Here is a 22,188-nt window from a genome sequence, read left to right as displayed (position 1 = left end):
TGACTGGAATCTGTGCTTAACAAAATACAATACATAAAGATTCATTTACCAATCTTAAGGTACGTGATATGCTTTCTTAAAATATTATTTTTAGGTGTTAGGTTGTATAAGCAACCTGCAGAAGATGAAATTTACAGGCAGCTTCTCACAAAATGTATGTATGAGGGCCATACATTAAGATTCTTACCAGCCTAGGCCCAGCAGATGATGAAATCTGACAGATTGGCTGGCATTATCTCCCCCATCCTGGGTGCCTGTCTCATGCAATCTGCTCCCACGGGGCTGAGCCATTGCCTTGTTCTAAAAACATCAACCACACACACACCACCTCCGATCCTGGAAACTGAAGAACTCTACACTGTGGTAAACATTTGTTCTCTGAAGTTTTCTGAACGAAACTTTTAGGATTCATCTTTACCAAGTGTTAAGAATGTACCAAATGCGCAATATTCAGCAAATGTCCTCCAGCGCCATCCACAACAGTTGAAAACTATTTTTTCAGCAAACAGCTCTTGAGCACGTGCTGTGTGCGCCAGGCACTGCAGCAGCAGTTAAAGGTATAATGCTGAAGCAGAGACTGTCCTGGCCTCAATGAGATGGGCACACATGCTGCAGAAAGAACCACGTCACGAATATGATGCTAACGGCGCAATGGGAGAAAAGAAGGCAGTATGATCCATTCTGCCTAGGAGATGGGGGAAAGCTACTTAGAAGAGGTCATATTTGAGCTGGGCTCTTAAGGGTGAGAAGAATCTCACTGAGGAAGAAGGCTAGAAAGAGCTTTCCAGGCACAACAAAGCACTGAGCCCTACCGGGGAAACCACAAACCCGGTGGGACAGGAAAGAAAGCGCAGAGATTAGGCCAGAAAGAGGCCTTGGGCAGGAAGGGTCTTGAATACTGTGTTTTTTTAAATATTAAAAACAGTAAGGAACCAAAAAGGAACAATCAACTCTATGCTGTATAAAAATAATTATGGCAATTTAGAGGGCAGATTGAAACAGAGTGGTAAAACGAGGACTTGAAGTAGAACTTGGCGCTGCAGGGGTGGGGGGAGGCAAGAGCTATTCCAGAGATAAGAACAGCACTCAGGGACCGTTTGGAAGTGAGAGGTAAGAGAGGGGAGGGGCACGGGATGAATTCAGACATTCTGATTGCAATGACACTAGGAGATGTTTCCATGAAATAAAAACAGGAATGCAAAAGGAGAAGCCATTGTGGATGCGTAAGTGAGGTCACCATTGGCTATTAACTAGGCTGCCATCAAGGTCAGTGGATGTAGGTGACAGCGTGACCTGGATATTGACTTGGGGTGGCAAATTGTATGGAAGAGCATAATCCAGCTATATTGAGTACACCTTGGGGGCAGACATTTTTGGTTGGCTAACTCAAGAGCCACACCCCAACTCTGTCTCTCTAAAGACAGGTACTCATTTCCCCAAAGTTCCTGTTAGCTAGTGGTGGCAAGGATGATAAGGGGAACTCTGCTGGGAGCCTTCTGAGAAAGCTCTTGCTTCTCTGGTGAAAGGAACAGAGCTGGTGCATCCCTTTCTCTCTTTTTCCTACCTTGAATGAAGAAATGATACCTACAGCTTCTCTGAGCCAGCTTGTCACCCGAGGTGACAAGCAGCTAATATATTAATGATGGTAAGGTAGAAAGATAGCAAGTGCCACTCTCCAGGTTTAGACCCTGGGAAAGTTTTAGACAAAGGCAGTGTCATCGGAGGAAAATCAGGTTTCAAATAAGCCGAAAAGGAGGTGGTCTTATTCTAAGGAAAATCTGAGGATTTGAATTCCTTCCAGTTTCCCCAGCACCATGCCGAGTGTGCAGTACGCACACACCTTGCATTTGCTGCATCAGTAAGTATTGAGTGGAAAGTAGGGTGAACCTTGTATAAGGAAGGAGCTGAGCAGTGTGAGATGTGGCAGTTAGTCAATTAGGGCAGTTTATGCTTGGACAGAGAACTCTGGACACCAGAAGGAGGGAAGCAGGTGCTGACTGAAGGAAAAGGCAAGCTAACTCTGTACTCCCTGGAATTCTAGGTCCTAGACCCCAGGGAGGGAAAGATAGAAATACTGCTTGGAGAGAAAACAATCTGAAGTGCATAAATTGGCCTGGGAATTTTTTTTGTTTTTTTTACAGGTCCACCGACAAAGCCAAGTCTCAAGACCTTATGTTTCAGGAGACCTACATCACTAATTCTTTGAAAGAACATGGTCTGTTTCTCAGAAGCCCACATCTCTAAAATCCCCAGGGACTCCTTAGAGGACACAATGCCTCTTGCAAGGCAATATTTACTGAGCCTGACTCAGAGAAGAGCCATGGATTCATCCAGGACATTTGCTCTCTTGCTTCTTTAGGCCTGACAATACAGAAGCTCAGACTGTCTGATTATGGCTGTATTCCATCTGTAGGAACCAATTCTAATGGCAGGGAGTTGGGTATTGGACATGAAAAACCAACCAGCTGCAGGGTTTCTGGGGGAAGCAATGTTAGAAGGAAGTGCTGCTGCTTCTGCAAGCTCTCTGGGTGAAGGAAAAGGACCCAGCAGTTGGAGAAGGCCCGTGGCTGGAGAAAGCTCCATCTTCTGAAAAGTGTTAGTGGAATTTCCCACAAACCCTACGGCCTCCTACATTTTACTGCAGCCTCATTCCCCCCTTGAACATCCCCCTCCCTACACCATTCCTTTGTGCCCTTCCACCTCTCTGCACAAGTTCAGTAAAGAAAATAAATCTAATGATACCCTGTGTGGTCTTTTTACAAAGAGCAGCGAAAACATATACATTGAAAATACATGGTTCTCCTAGAATAGCATGGAGAAGGAAATAAAGACATCTGCACCACGTGGGCACTGCTCTGTTTCCGATATTGAGATGTGTTTTCTGTCATTTAAGTAGTACCTAAATGTTTCACTGAAGGAAGAATGACATTTTCAAACGTTCGTTACTTATGTACAATTCCAAGGGAGTCCTACAAAATTACTAGAGAAACGAATCTCATTTTCAATAGAACAAGGATATACCCCAGTTGAAACCACACTTAACACTTGGATCCACCTTAGTTGAGTTCACCTTCCCCACACACCTCTCTCAGCGGTGATGAAGCCCTAACAACATACCGCGCCAACATGATACAGCGCCATCTACTGACCGCTCATGGGCCTACAGACCGGGGACCCTTGAGTCACACCATTTATTTCATATAAACTGAGCCTTACCTTTTTAAGAGATTTAATAGAATCAAAGTGGGGGCACCAACTATAAAACGCCATGGAATTATTCTGCCTCGCATAAATTATTTTAACGTTAAATTCCTTACACCTCTATTAGGGGAAATCTTATTACACGATTGTTTTTCCAAACTAGTTCATGAAATATGTATTTATTGAACACCTACATGTGCCAGTTCATGGTCTGGAAATAGGATGCAGGATAAACGAGAGAGCCCTGGCATTGCTCTCGTGGCGTGTATAATTTTTCCAAAATCTAAGCACTTATCATCCCCACCACGAACACCCTGGCCAATGCCATGTAGATTATTGCAAGAGCCTTCTCACTGGTCACGCTGCCCCCACTCTCCTGCCTCCATGATCTCTTTTCAACAGCACAACTAGAAGGAGTTAAATCATGAGCCGCCTCTGCTCCAAACCCTCCCACGAGTCTGTCTCACTCACAGGAAAATCCACAGTCCTTGCCATTGCCCCCAGGTCCCGATGTGCTTTAGCCTTCCCTCTCGGCCGCTAACAGCGTCCCTGCAGCACCCTCACCAGCCAGACTGTCCTCCCCGCTCTTCCTCAAACTTGAGAAGCCTCAGGACCTTTGCACTAGCTTTTCCCTCTGCCTGGAATGCTTGTCCTCAGTGGTCTAAATGATTCACTGCCTTCAGGGCTCTTACTCACATTGCATCTTACTCGTGAGGCCATTCTCGGCCACCCCATATGAGATGGTAAAGCCCCTCCTGCTCTGCTTTGGCACTCCTTATCTTGCCATGTTTTTCCCCATTGCACTTGTCACCTGCTGACATACTGCACATGGGTACTGACCTATTAGTTTATAGTTGTCTTCACCCACCACACCACAAGTTCCATGCGGGCAGGACACTGATTCGATAACAGGAGCATCATCAGAACCGAAAACAGTACATGGCATGTAATGTCCCATAAAGCCTCACTCACTTCCCTGGTGTATCTCTCTCACTCTCCAAGACCCTGGTTCTTGAAGACAGGAAGGAGTCAGGCATAATAAACCCTCACATCAGTTCCCTGGTCCAGGACCCAAGGACCTGCCTCATGGTCATGTCGGGGCCCAACCAGCTTCCCGGGTGTTCAGTCTGTGCAGGCACACAGGGCCGCATGCTCAGAATGACTCTGAGCAGTCAATCTAACACTGGTATCACAGACTTGAAATTCCTAATAAATTTTGAACAAGGAGGGCTACATTTGCATTTTGCCAGTCCTGTTTTGGGGATTGGGGGTAGGGATTGGAGGTAGGAAATGTATAGTAAAATAGTAAATGTATAGTAAAATGATCTACTGAAAGGCGGGCAGAGTTCATAGCACATGACCCTTTGGTAATCCACAGCCACCAACGGTTCCATTACTAATAATCGAGGAAGGCAGTTCAGCCCTGAGGCACATGAGATTTCACTCTCTTCAGACTAGGACAACCTAAGCCTTTGGTGAGTCACAGAATTGTCCTGAGACTTCTCTCCCCTGCACCCCCTATGAACCCCTTCTTTCCCCTCGCCAGGCCTCCGGCTGAAATTCCCACCACCAGGGCAATGTCAGTGCATGCCCATGGAGAGATGTAGTAGTATTTTAACATGGATAAAATTGTAAAATTGATTACTGAGAAGCTTAAATTTAAAATTGAGAGGAAAATTCCATTTCAGTGGTGTGATAGTGAAGTTCACATGTCACCCTGGCCAGGTTATGGGGTTCACCTGTTTGATACCCTGTGTGGTCTTTTTACAAAGAGCAGTGAAAATGTATACATTGAAAATACATGGTTCTCCTAGAATTGCATGGAGAGGGATATAAAGACATCTGCACCACGTGGGCACTGCTCTATTTCCAATATTGAGATGTGTTTTCTGTCATCTAAATAGTATCTAAATGTTTCACTGAAGGAAGAATGACATTTTCAAATGTTCGTTACTTATGTACAATTCCAAGGGAGTCCAAGCACTGGCCTGATTATTACTATGAGGATATTCCATGGATTTAAATCATCAGTCAACTGATTGCATCTACAGGTGATTACATCTACAAATAACTAAGGAGACTACCCACAATAACGAGAGAATCTCATCCAATCAGTCGAAGGCCTTAAAAGAAGTGATGATTTCAGCATTCAGAAGGAAGGATTTCTATCTGTACTTCAACCTCTAGGGAATTCATTGAAACCTTCAGCGGAGTTCCCAACTTAATAGAATCCCTATGAAATTTGAACTTGTGAATCCCCATTGTTGCATGAGCTGACTTATATAATAAACCTCAACATTTACATAATACATGAAATAAATGCTATAAATAATATATTTGCATAATAATGTGAGATTTATTATAGGATCTGTTCTGTTACCCTAGAGAGTCCCTACTAATACAAGTGGGAAAAAGAGGTGGTTTGTGTTGTAGAGTTTAGATGTTGATGGGAGAGAATGGGGGATAATGAACCAGCAAAAGCTGCGTGCCTGGAGGGGTATGCTGCAAAAGCCGGGAGCGGTATGGAAAGGTGCGGAATGAGAGCCAAATACCTCTGAAGATTTAAGAGTTGCATTGCCTCAGTCCAGGGACCAAAAGATGGCTCCTTGCTCGCCCCTGGTTACAGAAGTGATGAGCAGAAAGGCCAGGATGGAGCAGCGAGCGTTCCCGCTGACCCCTGCTGGTCCTGGAAGGAAGTGACCCACGTCCCCAGTGCTGGAAGGCATCCCAGGGCTTTTCCAGAGTGACAGATACAAACCCAAACAGGCAGCCTTCCTGGGAGTGCGGGGTGATGACATGCCTGTAAAGATGGCTTTCAAACCTATTTCTCTTAACAGGATGATTACCTGATGACCCGCATAGAGGCATAAAGGGGGAAAGAACTGCTCCTGGTTTCAGAGAAGTTGCAATGGTGTCACGGAGAGTGTCCTCTCTTGTGAGGTCCTCAGGGGCTGAGGACCTGCAGTCTTCAAGCACGGAAGAGGAAAACATGACATTTGTAAATGTTTACTCCTTCCTTGCTGAGTAAGGGCAGTCCATGAGACGACAACACCTGAAAAGCCTCCTTCTATGTTGAAAGGAGCTACAGGTAAATACCCTAATCGCCATTCAGCTCCATTAAGCATAAGGTGAAAATGAGATTTCCTTCTCATTTGGTCCAAAGAAACTTATCTGGAAAAAATTTTGCAGAAACCTGTTTTAAACCACTTAAGGTGGAAAAAGAAGAATTATAAAATCGTATGTGACACAGGAATTTCATTTTCATTTCTTTTCTAAAGTTTTCTAGAAATTTTAGAAAAATATTTCTCTTGATTCCTTTCATCTCTAAAAAAAACACAACATAGTTTCATAAATACATACTAGTATTGCTGCATTACAAAATTTGAGGAAGTAAGGTAAAGGTATAAAGATGTGTGCTTCTCCTACAAGCCTTGTTTTGAAGTATATCAGGTAGACTAAGAATCAACAGCTGCCAAAAAGCCAAACTCTTACTGCTCTTCAAATGTCTACCAAAAACTAATTAAAAATCACCTTTGCAATGTTTATTTTTGCAATTCGTTCCTTCATGAGCTGTAGTGAATGGGATCACCCCAGCTGCATCCATCCCAACTCTTCTGCAATGTTCACCTGACAATCTGATCAATCAATCTGACCCTACCAGACACCCAACAAAATTATCATTCAGGTCCCTTGCCTTCAAATTTATACCAAAGAGAGAACACAATTAAATACCAAATGAGATGGTACTGCTACCTTGGGACTCCAAGGGAGGGAAAAAGCCTGAGGAAGATGGAGTTTAGTGGATAAAGACAGATGTAAAGAGTGCACAGGTTGTTCATGGTAGAATGCTCGCCTTTCCTGCAGGAAACCTGGGTTCGATTCGGACATGCACCCCCCCCCCAAAGAAAAAGACAGATGTGAATTTGTTCTGGAAGGAAAAGCAGCATTCCAAAAAGTAGTGAGAGGAAAAAGGGAGAAAGAAAGAGAAATTAGAGATGGGAGAAAAGCATTAAAGAAAGAAACACAGAGACAGAAACAGGCAAAGGAGATGTTTGTGCCCTACTAAAACTTTAAATATTAAACAGACATTGTTTATATCAACAGGGAGAACAAACTCTGCCTTTCTTGGGTAAAAAAAAATTAAGGTAACATTTAAAAGAGCAAAGGAAGGTCTTGTGACAGGGTAGGCATCTAGAAAGTTTGGCGAAATCTTTTGTTAGACTTGTTAATCAGGAAATCTCACTTTTCATACCCCTGTGAAATAGAAAGTTGGCAGGACAGAAGTAAAAATCCCCGAGGAAAGTGCTAATGTGGTCTAGGCCCTTTAAAGCAATAGTTCTCAATCTTGGGCACCCCTAAATTTGTAAAACACAAACAAAAAAAAGTGCCCCGACTACCCCAAGTCTAATTATATCAGAATTTCTAGTATGGGTCACAGGCTTTTTAGAGCTCCCCGGGTGATTCCAAGGCTGGACAGAGCTTGGCTTTGTTTTGCGGTGACTTACCTCTAACTCCTTAGGAAGAGTAAGTTGTAAAAGCACAACTTCATTTCCTAATGACAATGGTTCTCAAACTTTAGTAAGAGTCACCTGTCAGATGTAGACTGCTGAGTCAGTAGATCTGAGTCAGTAGTGATCTGCATTTTAAACAACCCTTGGGAGCTTCAGACAAAGGTGATTCTAGGACTATATTTTTCCTACCCTATAAATTCTCTCCTAAAATGCTGATTAATTCGAATGCAAACCCATAAGGTCAAGATAGGTTTTCCAGGACTTCAGGAGCCTCTGTCATCCAACTGTGGGAGAATGTCTGAGATGCTTTCAATCCCATCATGATTTTCTTTTACCCAGAAGCACTCCATATGCCCATCAGGAAGGGATGATTTGAGAGATGTCCCATTTCAAAACTGAGGAGCAGTTGATTTACTATGGAAAGTGGCCCAAAAACATGTTCCCGCACCTCTTTTCTTTTTCCATCACAATCAAAATGCTTCTTAAATTAACAACGTTTCTATGTCAGAGAAGACAGACTAAGCTTGAGCAAACAGGTTTCAGTTAGAATATGAATCATTTTGGACTTCAGCCTAATTCCTAACTGGGACTAAATCTGGCCATTTCTGCTCAGCTTTGGTTTATAAATGTAAAAGGCAGAAATGCTGGAGGCTCCTTAGATGGAAGCACAGGTTGTAACAGCTGTAGCAGCCCTTTGATTCATTGGAAACAGCAGGGGTGGGAATGAGGTTGGGGAACCAGGGCTCCACGTAGGGAGCCTTCATTCATTTATTCAACCAAGGCTTCTGCATGCCAGTCACCAGAGTCCCGGAAGTGAGCAAAGCAGATGTGGTCCCTGTCCCCCTCCCACCTCCAACCCCCACCAGCTTGGAAGGAAAAGAAAGAAGATATTTTCAGACGGTAAGAAGAGCTAGAAGAGGAACTGAGAATTTGGAAAGAGTGGTTGGGAGGTAGGGAGTGTTTAGTTTAGATAGGGTGGTGAGGGGAAATGTCTCAGAAAAAGCAATATTTGAGCAAAGATCCAAATAACAAGGAGTCAGGCATGCAAAGGTCTAGGACGCAGAATCCCTAAGATCTGAGATGGAAAGGAACTTGGCATATTGAGGAACAGGAAAAGGGCTAGTGCAACCGGTACAAGGGAGCAAGATGGAATAGAGTGGAAAAGTAGACAGGGGCCTAAGGGGCAAAAGGTACCCCTATTGCTACAGTGGCAGGGAACTATATTCAAGAGTTAATACATACTTTTAGTAGAGGATTTCAAACTTGAGAAGCCATCCCATCCCCCGAATCTGTGTTCAAGAACGCTTGAATTATATCAAGAAGGCAGAACAGAAATGTGGTCAAATGTTCTGGCTTTGAAGTTAGACAACACCAGATTTCAATTTCACCCTTACCACTTTTCTAGCTAGCAAATTATTTAAACTCCCTGAGCCTCATTTTCCACATCTCTAAAATGGAGATAATACAGACTATTAGAGTAGCTGTGGGCATGATATAAGATAACACATATAAATCATTTACTACAGTAGCTGAAACATAATAGTAAGTGCATAGAAATGCTAATATTATCCCAGAAGCTTCATTTCTCTAAGTTGTTGAAACAAGTTAAATAAAGAACTCTCTGGAGTAGTCACACTGTAAACTGTTATTAGTCATTTGTACTTTAGTGTGAATGAGTCTCCAATTCTTTCTTGGGCACCCTAGAAATTTGGATTTAAGGGGAGAAAGAGACAGAGGACTCTGAAACTCTAGATTTCAGTGGTGAGGGAGCACAGGAAATAGAATAAGACTAGAAGACTAGGTGGGAGAAGTGCTTCTGAAATCTTCAGTACTTAGGAACCAACTCATTCTTTTAAAATCTGTAATAAAAGGGAAAAAAATCAAGCATAAGCTCTTGCCTTTCCTGTATAAATTGCATTTCAGGGTAACCAAATGTTAGTAAAAGGAAATTTCTCCTTAAAAAAAAATAATCCAGCTAACCCATAAAAAGTGATAATCACATTGGGATATTGCCAATATTATAGATATTTTATATATATATATATATATTTACGTATGTAGATACATTATATACGTATATCAAATTTTTTAATATTTGGGATTTTCTTTGACTCAATCCAGTGGGGGAGATGAAGGTTTATTTTTCATAACACAACCGTATCAGAAATATTTTTAAATAGCTTCATCATTTTCCTTAGGATAAGTGCTTCCTACACATATTTCCTGGGTAACCAAAGGCTCTGGGTTGGGGGCATTTAAAACCCTTGGCCTGGACAGAGCTTGGTACTGACAATGATGATGATGACGAACATTTACTGAAAACTTCTGCATTTGGCTAAAGTCAGTACAGGAAAATGCTCAAACAGAAGAAAGCTGGTGCTATTGCACTCAGAAGGCCAGAAAGAAAATAAGGAAAGAGTCACTCACTATTTGTTACTCACATTTCTGTCTCCCCCAGTTCACTGTGAGACACAGAAGGCCATGGGACCATATTTTTTTCATTTCTCCCTTCCCGGATCCTACACAATGCCTGACACACAGCACCATCATGGATGACTGAATGAGGAAGAACGGGGCAAAAATGGCAATCCAGAGGGAGGGAGAGACTCCAATAGTCAAAGCAGGGAGAAGGAAGCTGAGGTCCACCTGCTGGGTGGCCTTGCTGGGGAATGATGAAGGCACAAGTCTCTGCTCCATCTACATTAGGCCAAAATGAAAATCAACCCAAGAAAACAAAGAGGGTAGGAAAGCCTTGATGGTAACCAGGTGAGGTGGTTTGTGAGTTTAAACTGACATCCTTCTTCTGCACAAGAGTCATGCCTCCCCAGGCTGGGTCTGGGAACTGAAGAGCCTTCACAGAAACCAAGCACTCATCCTCAAGAGGCCCCGAGGAACTAGTCATCCTAAGGGAAACTAACAACACATCCACCCAGGTGGGGACTCTGGCAGGTCCTGCTGCGATTTTCCATCCTATGCAAGGTTTCTGTCTTTCACCATGTGAGAAAAGTGCACAAGGAGCTTTCTGGAGGGAGTTTGGGAAGCAGGAAATCAACAGCAATGTGGGAAGAATAAACATTATGGGGACAAGTGAGAGTGGAGAATGTCAAGTGTATCTTGTAGAAAGTTTTCACACACACATTTTGAAAGCCTCCACTTATCTATACCTCACTTCCAAATCATTGTGCAACTTTTTCCCTCAGTGCCTAAGTGTAGCCATATAATTAAATCTCAAAGGGTGACTGCTAGCACCTTCACAGTTCAGTCATGAAGCAAAACCATCTGGAAGCACTTTACATTTCAGTTTATGAGGCCATTCTTATCTCAGGATTCCTTGTTGCTTTCTCCAACATTGGCCATAGCCAGCAAAAAGAGCTTCTGACGTGAGGCTGGAGTCTTGGGAATAAATCAAAGTCAATAGGGGTAAACACCGAGTCACTTAGAGGCAGACTTTCTTTCATTCTCCTTCCAAGACCTGCTTAGCGCCCCAGACAGAACCACAGCTGGTACCACTGCTTGGAAAGGTCTTGGCTGCCTTCCAAGTGCCTTGTGCTCGCACAGAGGGGTCTTGAACACTTCCAATGTCATCTGCAGAGATATGCTTTCCCTTCGGTTCAGGTCCCAAACCTCCCTCCCTTCTCCCCTTCTCATTGCAAATGGTGTAGGATGCAAACTTGAGGAAGAAAATTTCCCTTGCTGATTTTTCTTTCCCTCTGTCCTTATTGTGACATCCCACACCTGAGATGTAGGGAAGGCTCACGTCCTCCCTACTGGCCACAAGGCCCCCCCCCCCCCCACATGTTGGAAGGCTCCGTCTTTGAGAATCCATCACGACCTCTCAACAAAGCTTTCCAGTGACTTTCTCCCAAAGTTGTTGGACAGTTTTTACTGGGGACCAAGGAGTATTGCCTTCAGGCAGATGACAAATTACAAAGGGCATTACCTGAAGATGGGCGGATGAGTGAATGAAAATCAGGAAAAAATCCCCAGAGGAAGAGGGAAACTTCAGACTTCTAGTTAAGATTCAAAATTAGCAATTTTTTCTATCTATGCTTCTAATTTTTCTAATTTCAGAAAGTAAGGTCAGAGTGTCACAAGCAGAGAGGGTCATCCTAAGCCTGTGAGCGGCCCCGGTGCTGACCCAGGAGCTGTAGGGGGAACTGCCTCATTGAATTTTCCAGGGGAGAGAAGCTGCTGCCTGAGAATAGACCAGCTCTGTGCTCCAGGGCCCGGCACTAGGGCCTGGAGACCAAAGCAACCTGACTTGGAATCCCAAAATTCTGAGTCTCAATTTCCTAATCTGTAAAATGGGAATGATATTCCAGAAAATCTAGAACGATACCATGGAGTGGTTACTGTGCGAGTTAAATAAGATCGTGTGGCAGGAGGCTCTCAAAATCACCTAGGGAGTTTTCTTTCTCCCTTGCCTTACTTACTCCCATCCTATTCTCCCAGTCCCTCCTCTCCCAGTTATTAGTTTGTATGCACACACACCAGGAAAACCCTGTCTTCTCTGAACACTGTCGGCTGACAATGCAGGATACTTTGTCTCCTGAACAGGGCAGATCATCATGATACTAAAACACAAGTTTTTTTCTGAATTCATTTTTTGAGCTCTGGCATATGAGAGACATCCAGTAATGCTCACTGTATAATTATAATGATTTTAACAAAAGATATATTTACTTTTAAGTGACCTTTGGAAGTTTTAAAATTTTTTTATGATACAAAAATTTTCAAACATACTAACAGAAAGAATACCATAATGAACCTGCTCGATCCCATCTCTAGATTTAATGACTGTGGACATTTTAGCATTCTTTGTTTCACCTATTACTCTTCTCCTTTGCTTGTGTTGTCGCTCTTTTGCTGGAACCAATCCTAGATATCTAATTATATCACCATAAATACTTTAGGGTGTTATGCTAACAGATGTGGATATTTTCTAACATACCCACAATATCATCACATCCCGAAACATTAATAACTCCCATCCTCTAATACCTAGTCGAGGTTCACTTTTCCCCTTTGTCTCCATACTATCTTCTCATGTTGTGTGTTTGACTGAGGATTCACAGGCATTTGGCTGAGGTCTCGTACATCTTTTTCTTTTTTTGTATGCTGTATGATGGGGGTCACATTTCATTCTTTTTCCATGTGAGTATCCCCTTATTGCAGGGCCATTTGCTAAATTCTTGTTTCTTTGAGGTTTTGGTTGGTTGTTTGCTTTTGTTTGTTTGGGAAGTGCATGGGCCGGGAATCAAGCCTGGGTCTCCCCAGATGAGAATTCTACTGCTGAACTATCCAGACACCCCTTAAACCTCTTTTAATCTATAATCTCTGATAGCCATGGAAGTACACCACCCAGATACCCCTCAAGAAGGACCTGCTGCCTGCTGTGGGGCCTGAGGTCAGCCAACAGCTCTGGCTCTCAGCTAGAGCTGCATGGGCCACAGTCACATCCTTCCCAGGTCAGCCCCCATTTAGTGATGAGCGAGGTAGGACTATAAGGGCCCAGCTTTTTGGAATGGTGCAGGGCAATTCTGATGGACCACATTTGCTCCAGCGAGCCCTTCTGGATTGGCCAAGGCTCTTTAAGTTTGACTTTTCCCTCCACCTCTGCTTCTTTGCACCTGCCTTTCATACGAGTTGCCCCTTATGGGTCATCTTGCACCCCAAACTGTGTCTTAGCATCTAATTCCAAAAACCCAATTTGCCACAGTTCTCTTCACTTTCTTTTCATACCACAGACCTTGTTGAAGAAACTAGGACATGTATTTTAAAATACTGTTTCAGCATTTTCACGTTCATCTCTAAAGAGCAGAAATTATAAGCCAAACATTTGCATTTGCATTAATAGGTATGCATGGTAAACTAAACTCACAGGAAATCAAAGACAAATCTAACATATCCTAACATTACTACATTAGGCCTTTTTTTTTGGTGCATGGGCAGGCACCCGGAATCGAATCTAGGTGTCTGGCATGGCAGGCGAGAACTCTGCCACTGAGCTGCCACTGCCCACCTTTAATATTGCTACTTTATTTTCTCATATATGTAAACTATTTCATATGTATTTCCATTAAATTGCTGACCTCACCAAAGTAAACCACACACACATATATACACACAAGAAAAACTAGATTACTCCTAAACAACTGACCCTGCTGTAGATATCAGAACATCTCCCTCCCTCTGATTATCATTTTTTCCCATTATTCCTCATTCAGTCATCCATGCTGCTGCTATATGCCAGGCATTGTGTGAGGATCTGGAAAGAGAAAGAAAGATTTTTCCAAAGCCTACTTGACATATTGCAACAGACTGAAGGCAGAAACATCTGGGAAAATTCCATCCTCTTCTATTAAACCAGAAGAGACTTGCAAAAATGTAAAACAGAATCACTCTTTTCACTGATATTTTTATTTTGAAAATATGTTATTCATTAAAAATATTATTTATTTTAACATGCAATATGTTTTATTATTTTGAAATGAATTAATAAATGCAAAAAAGACTACTGCCTTATATTTAAATTATAATAAATTCATTAAAATCTTTACTCGCATTTTGTTGGCTGCCTCTCCATCCCGTTGGTGAAGCCCTATGGCTATGGGGATGACCGAACACATGACACCAGCACATGAGCAATTTATTAGTCACAGGCTCACAGCCAGGGGAGGACACTGCATGTCATGGAGGACCACACTGGGTGTGTGTGGGGGAGGTGGTGCATTTGGGAGTAGAGTTAACAAGCAGGACAAGCAGGAGGCAGGCTTTGTAAGTATCAAAAGGGTGGGGCGCTCCCTGGTTCCTTTGGGTGGTTGTTCCTGGTTTTGCTGAAAGAATCTATTTCCCTACTAGGTCAAAAGAAAAAAAAATTAAAATAAAACAAACTCTGGCTCCTCAGAAAGTCAAAGCAAATCAGGATCTGATTTTTCCAACTGAGATTCTGAAGAACACAGCAAAGGACCTCTGAAGACTGAATACTAGATGTTGACTGTGATGCTGGAAATAGTGTTTTTCCAATTCTGCACATCTTGCAGAAGGCTCCAGAGTCCTTCCTTTGTTATTCTGATTAGACTTCTGGAGCTGTGGAGCTGGCCAGGTTGTGCACATACCACAGAGCAGCCCAGTGCCCTGCCTTCCTTCATGATGCATGCAATGATGGTTTGCCCTACCCTTTCCCAGATGGGATCCTGGAAATCATTCTCCTTGTCTTTGTGCGCTCTTCTATTCATCCTGACAGGGTGCAAGGTATTGCAAATTGTCTAAGTTACTGAAACCAGGGAGAATGCTATTATTCCAGAACAATGGAAGATATCATAAGACTCAATGTCATTTTTAAAAGAGGGGTTGTTTATCTGAAAATTTTTATGTTCAAGGAGATGGTACCAGAGTATATTTCTTTACAAAAGGGAAAGTCCACAATATGTTCTGCAAGACTGGATTAGATGAGAAGCAAAATCTGTTTGATCATCACTTGCAAGTTAATAGGAAAAAAAACAAGTAAAAATGTACCATGTGTGGGTTCAAGGCACATTCAGAAACTATTGCACTTGACACAAAATAGCTCTGACAACTGAATAATGTACCAAGTTAAGGTACAAAACCAGAGGATTACACTATTTAAAGATTCTGCAAACCCTGCATTTCTCAAAAAAAAAAAATCAGAAGAGAAAGAAGAGAATTTGCTTATAAGTATACCTTGGAGATATTGCAGGTTTGGTTCCAGACCACCACAATAAAGAGAATATCGCAATAAAGCGAGTCACACGAATTTTCTGGTTTCCCAGTTCTTATGTCATGTTTATACTATAGATAATCTATTAAATGTGCAATAACACTATGTCTAAAAAATAACTAAAGTACATATCTTATTTAAAAATGCTTTATTGCTAAAAAAAATTGCTGAACTTTATCTGAACCTTTATTTAGTTGTAATCTTTTTGGAGGGTCTTGCCTTGATGTTGATGGCTACTGACTAATTAGGGTGGTAGTTGCTGAAGGCTGGGGTGGCCGTGGCAATTTCTTAAAACAAGATAACAGTGAAGTTTACGGCACCAATTGGTTTCTCTGCAGCATGCAATGTTGTTTAATGGCAGTTTACCCACAAAACTTTTTTCAAAATTGGAGTCAATCCTCTTAAGTTCTGTCACTGCTTTATCAACTAAGTTTGTGAAATATTCTTAATCTTTTGCTGTCATTTCAACAATGTTCATGGCATCTTCATCGGAAGTAGATTCCATCTCAAGAAATCACTTTCTTTGTTCATTCACAAGAAGTAACTCCTCCTCCATTAAAGTTTTATCATGAGATTGTGGCCATTTAGCTACATCTTCAGGCTTCACTTCTAATTCTAATTCTCTTGCTATTTCCACCACATCTGCGGTTACTTCCTCCACTGAAGTCTTGAACCCATTAAAGTCACTCATGAAGGTTGGAATTAATGTATCCCAAATTCCTGTTAATGTTCTTATTTGTACCTCCTCCCATGAATCATGAATGTTCTTAATGGCATCTAGAACGGTGAATCCTTTCCAGAAGGTTTTTAGTTTACTTTGACCAGTTCCATCAAGGAATCACTACCTACAGGAACTATAGCCATATGAAATGCATCTTTTAAACACTAAGACTCGAAAGTCAAAATGACTCTTTGATCCATGGGCTGCAAAATGGGTGTTGTGTTAGCAGACGTGAAAACAACATGATCTCATTGTCCATCTCCATCAGAGTTCTTGGGTAACCAGGTACGTTGTCAATGATCAGTAATATTTTGAAATATTTTTTTTCTGTCTCAACAGTAGACTTAAAATAATCAGTCAACCATGTTGTAAACAGATGTGCTATCATTCAGGCTTTGTTTTTCCATTTATAAAGCACAAACAGAATAGATTTAGGATAATTCTTCAAGGACCTAGAAGTTTTGGAATGGTAAATGAGCATTGGCTTTAACTTAAAGCACCAGCTGCATTAGTCCCAACAAGAGTCAGCCTGTCCTTTAAAGTTTAGAAGCCAGGCATTGACTTCTCTAACTAGAAAAGTCCTAGATGGCATCTTCTTTCAATATAAGGCTGTTTTGTCTACATTGAAAATCTGTTGTTTCATTTAGCTACCTTCATCAATTATCTTGGCTAGGTCATCTGGATAATTTGCTATAGCTTCTACATCAGCACTTGCTACTTCACTTTGCACTTTTATGTTATACAGATGGCTTCTTTCCTTAAACCTCACAAACCTCTGCTAGCTTCAAACTTTTCTTCTACAGCTTCCTCACCTCTCTTGGCCTTCATAGAATTGAAAAAAGTTAGAATCTTGCTCTGGATTTTTGACTTCAGGGAATGTTGTGGTTTGTTTGATCTGTTTTAAAGTAAATGGGGCCTGAATTCCTTGAAGGAGGGATTCTATATGAGCTGGACCCTGCTCTTGTTTTCTTGGGGAAGATATACCCTTGAGGGAATTAACTCCTTTCACCTGACTAGTTACTTGTCTCTCAGACAAGCTTTAGTTCTGCCCTTGCTTGGGGCAGTGCTGACGTCTGAGTGTGCTTCCAGCTCTATCTAATGAGCTGTTTAAGAAATAAAAATAAAGCAAAAAAGTCTTTCAAAGCTGGACCCTTGCTCCTTGGGTTTTTCAATCAAGAGCTTGAGTTGGTAAGTGGCTCTATGTACTTCTAGGCTCTAAGTGCCCCCTTTTCTTGGGGTCCAGCCCTTTTCCAGTATTTTGTGCTGCCCAACTCCAAAAGCCTCTGACGATGTGGGACATGACTCCCAGGGGTGTAGACATTCCTGGCAACATGGGACAGAAATCCTAGAATGAGCTGGGACTCAGCATCAAGGGATTGAAAAAACCTTCTTGACCAAAAGGGGGGAGAGAGAAATGCAACAAAATAAAGTGTCAATGACTGAGAGATTCCAAACAGAGTTGAGAGGTTATTCTGGAGGTTATTCTTATACATTAAATAGATATCACCTGTTTAGTTAAGGTGTAATAGAGAGGCTGGAGGGAACTGCCTGAAAATGTAGAGCTGTGCTCCAAAAGCCATGTTTCTTGAAGATGATTGTATAATGATGTAGCTTTCACAAAGTGACTGCATGACTGTGAAAACCTTGCTCTGATTATCCTTTTATCTATGGTATAGACAGATGAATGACAAATATGGATTAAAAATAAATAAATAATAGGGGGAACAAATGTTAAAATAAATTGGTTAGAGGGAAATACTAATGGTCAATGAGAGGGAGGAGTAAGGAGTTTAGTATGTATTTTTTTTCTTTTCTTCTTTTTATTTCTTTTTCTGGAATGATGTAAATATTCTGAGAAATGACCATGGTGGTGAATATACAACCATGAGATAAATTTAAAAAATGGTACAGGGGGGCAGTGATGGTGGCTCAGTGGCAAAATTCTCACCTGCCATGCCAGAGACCCACGTTCAATTCCCAGAGCCTGCCTATGCCAAAAAAAAAAAAACTCCTCCAATCAGCAGGAAGCAGCCAGATACAACAATGTCACCCTGCTACCTTCTTACACTCCTCCAGAGTCTGAAATGATGGCGCTAACAAACTGACCTAACCTGTCACAGATGATTGAACTTCACCCCCCACCCTGGTGAACTGGAGAGCCCCACCTGCCTATTCTTAGCAATCTCTGAAGCATGCCAAATGTTTACCCACAGAAGTGTAACCACAAAAGACATTGTTCTTCTGTTTTTTTATTTTTCTTGGTTTCAATAATCCCTGCTCTATAAATATGCCATTCTCCCCCCCCTTAGCATGGCTCTTGGTTCAGTCACCTTAACTGCTCCTCAGGCTGTCCTTCTCAAGCTCTCTAATAAAGCTTGCCATGATCCATTGAGGTCTGTCCATTTCTTCTTTTCATGCATTCTCCTCCTCTGCTGTCCTTCACTTTCCTTTCAATACTGATGACCTTTTCTCATGATCATATGGTATATTGCACCTTGTACTGCCAACGTGCTTGATGTCTCAGATGAGTTCTACAATAAATCAAATAGAGCTCTTTGAAAAAAAAGTGGTAAAGAAACAAATAAATTGCGAGGGTCAGAACTTTCACTGATGAGGAAATACACATGGCCAAAAAATATGAAAAAAGTTAATTTCATTAGGAATTACAGAAATGCAAACCAGTATTACTATGAGATATACCCTTTAGTTTGGCAAAATATAGATTTTAACAAGTTCATATATTAGGAAGTATATGATCTGTGGCTGGTAGAATGTAAACTAACCACTTTGGAAAACTGTTTGTCATTATCTTTCAAAATTGAACATTAACATACCCTCCAACCCAGTAGTCCCATTCCTAACTGCATATCCCAAAAACATGTTTGCATTTGGCACTGTGCACAGAGAACCCGCACAAGAATATTAGCAAGGTTTGCAATAGCAAAGAATTGGGAAAAAAAAACCTCAGATGACCATCAACAGGTAAATGGATAAATTGTAGTATATCCAAGCAGTGCAACATACTGCAGAGAAAATGAATGAACTACTGCTATTCATGAAGTGTATAAATATTAGAAATATAATGTTAAGGAAGTAAAAGGCAAGTAAAAAAAGACTATACATCATACGTTTTTTTTCTGGTTTGTTTATTTGTTTAATTGTTTAAAGTAAGGAGATTTGATCAGTCATCAAAAATCTTCATACAACGGAAAGCCCAGGGCAAGATGGCTTCATAGGGGAATCTTAACAAACATTCTAAAAAGAACTAACACCACCTGCTCAAACTCTTCCAAAAAATTGAGGAAAAAAGAATACTACCTAACTTATTTTATGACGTGGCTATAACTCTAATACCAAAACTGGATAAAGATGCTACAAGAATGGAAAACTACAGGCCAATCCCACTAATGAATATAGATGCAAAAATTCTCAACAAATATTCGCAAATCAAATCTAAAGACACAATAAAAAATTATACAGCACAACTAAGTGGGGTTTATACCAGGCATGAAAGGTAGTTCAACACAAGAAAATCAATCAATGCAATACAACACATTAACAAATCAAAAGGGAAAAATCACGTGATCATCTTAATTGATCCTAAAAAAAAAAATTCAACAAAATTTAGCATCCTTTTCTGTTAAAAATACTTCAAAAGGTAGGAATTGAAGGAAACTTCCTCAATACAATAAAGGACATATATGAAAAAAACACAACCAACATTGTACGCAATGGTGAGAGACTGAAGGCTTTCCCCCTAAGATCAAGAATGAGACAAGGATGCCAAGTATCACCACTGTTATTCAACATTGTGCTAGAAGTTCTAGCTAGAGCAATCAGGTAGGAAAAAGAAATAAAAGGCATCCAAATAGGAAAGGAAATCATAATAAACTTTCATTATTTGCAGATGACATGATCTAATACTTGGAAAATCCTGAGAAATCTACAACAAAACTACCTGAGCTAATAAACAAATTTACCAAAGTGGTGGGATACAAGATTAATGTGCAAAAATCAGTAATGTTTCTATTGACAAGAAATGACCAAATTGAGGAGACAAGGAAAAAATTCCATTCAAAATAGCAACTAAAGGAATCAAGTATTTAGTAATAAACTTAACCAAGGATATAAAGGACCTGTACACAGAAAAATATAAAATATTGCTAAAAGAAATCAAAGAGTTCTAAATAGGTGGAAAGACATTCCCTGCTCATGGATAGGAAGGTTAAATATAATTAAGATGTCAATTCTGCCCAAATTGATTTATAGATTCAATGTAATACCAATTAAAATCCCAAAAACTTACTTTGCAGAAATAGAAAATCCAGTAACCAAACTTATTTGGAAGGGCAGGGTGCCCCAAATAGTTAAAAATACCTTGAGAAAGATGAAGTAGGCACTCTCACACTACCTGACTTTAAAGTATATTACAAAGCTATAGTGGTCAAAACAGCATGGTACTAACATAAAGATAGATATCCTGACCAATGGAAGCAAATTGAGTGTTCAGATAAAGAACCTCTTACCTATGGACAACTGATCTTTGATAAAGTGGTCAAGCCAACCCAACTGGGACAGAGCAGCCTCTTCAATAAGTGGTGCTTGGAGAACTGGATATTCATATGCAAAAGATTGATAGAGGATCCATATATCACACCCCATACAAAAATTAACTCAAAATGGATCAAAGACCTAAACATTCGAGTTAAGACCATAAAGCTTATAGAAGAAAATTGAGGGAAATATCTTATAAATCGTGTGATAAGAGGTGGTTTCCTAGGCCTTACACCCAAAGCATAAGCAATGAAAAAATAAATAGATAAATGGGAGCACCACAAAGTTAAATACTTTTGTGCATCAGAGAACTTTGTCAGAAAAGTGAAAAGACAGCCTATGCAATGGGAGGCAATATTTGGAAATCACATATCCAAAAGGGTTTACTATCCAGAATATATAAAGAGACACTACAATCAACAACAAAAAGACATAACCCAATTAAAACAAGGGCAAAAGATATGAACAAACACTTTTCAGAAGAGGAAATACAAATGGCTAAAAGGCACATGAAAAGATGCTCAATTTCACTGGCTATTAGGGAAATGCAATTCAAAATGACAATGAGCTAACATCTCACAACCACTAGAATGGCCATTATTTTCAAAAAATGGAAAATGACAAATGCTGGAGAGGATATGGAAGAGGCACACTTATCCACTGCTGGTGGGAATATAAAATGGTACAATGGCTCTGGAGGGCAGTTTGGCAGTTCCTCAGGAAGCTAAGTATACAATTGTCATATGATCCAGTAATCCCATTACTAGATATATATTCAGAGGGACTGAAGGCAAGGACACAAACAGATATTTGCACACCAATGTTTATAGCAGCATTATTTATGATTGCCAAGAGAATGAAACAGTCCAAATGCCCATCAACAGATGAGTGTGGCTAAACCAACAGATGAGTGGCTAAACAAGCTGTTGTACATACATATGATGGAAAATTAAGCAGCTGTAAGACAGAAAAAAGCCATGAAGCATGGAACAACATGGATGAACCTTGAGGACATTATGCTGAATGAAATTATCCTGAAACAAAAGGACAAATACTGTATGGTTTCATTAATATGAACTAACATTAATGAGTTAATTTTGAGAGTTTAAGAACACAGGTTATCAGGAGATAGAAACAGGGTAGATATTGGGCAGTGGTGCTGAAGGAATACAGAATGTGCAACAGGACTGATTGTAAAAGAATCAGAAATGGTTAGCACAATACTATCTGATGGTAGCTCTAAAATATAAGTACACTGAATGAAGCTGTATGTGAGTATGATTGAAGGTGAAGGGCTGGGAGCACGTATGACACCAGAAGAAAAGGTGGAGGATAAAGGCTGAGAAGGTATAACTTAGGAATGCCTGGAGAGGACAATGATGGTGATTGAATGTACAAAAATAAAAATGTTTTTTGCATGAGGGAGAACAAACAAATGCCAACATTGCAAGGTGTTGAAA

General features: G+C 40.8%; 1 pseudogene; it reads left to right on the top strand.

Moving 5' to 3' along the window:
• Positions 1-6,109: 6,109 nt before the first annotated feature.
• On the top strand, positions 6,110-21,978 carry LOC143686812 (tRNA N(3)-cytidine methyltransferase METTL2-like; annotated as a pseudogene).
• The last annotated feature ends 210 nt before the right edge of the window (positions 21,979-22,188 follow it).

This window comes from Tamandua tetradactyla, chromosome 6 (assembly GCF_023851605.1).
Source record: "Tamandua tetradactyla isolate mTamTet1 chromosome 6, mTamTet1.pri, whole genome shotgun sequence".
In the NCBI taxonomy this organism is placed as follows: domain Eukaryota; kingdom Metazoa; phylum Chordata; class Mammalia; order Pilosa; family Myrmecophagidae; genus Tamandua; species Tamandua tetradactyla.
This window is presented reverse-complemented; position numbering and strand designations above follow the sequence as displayed.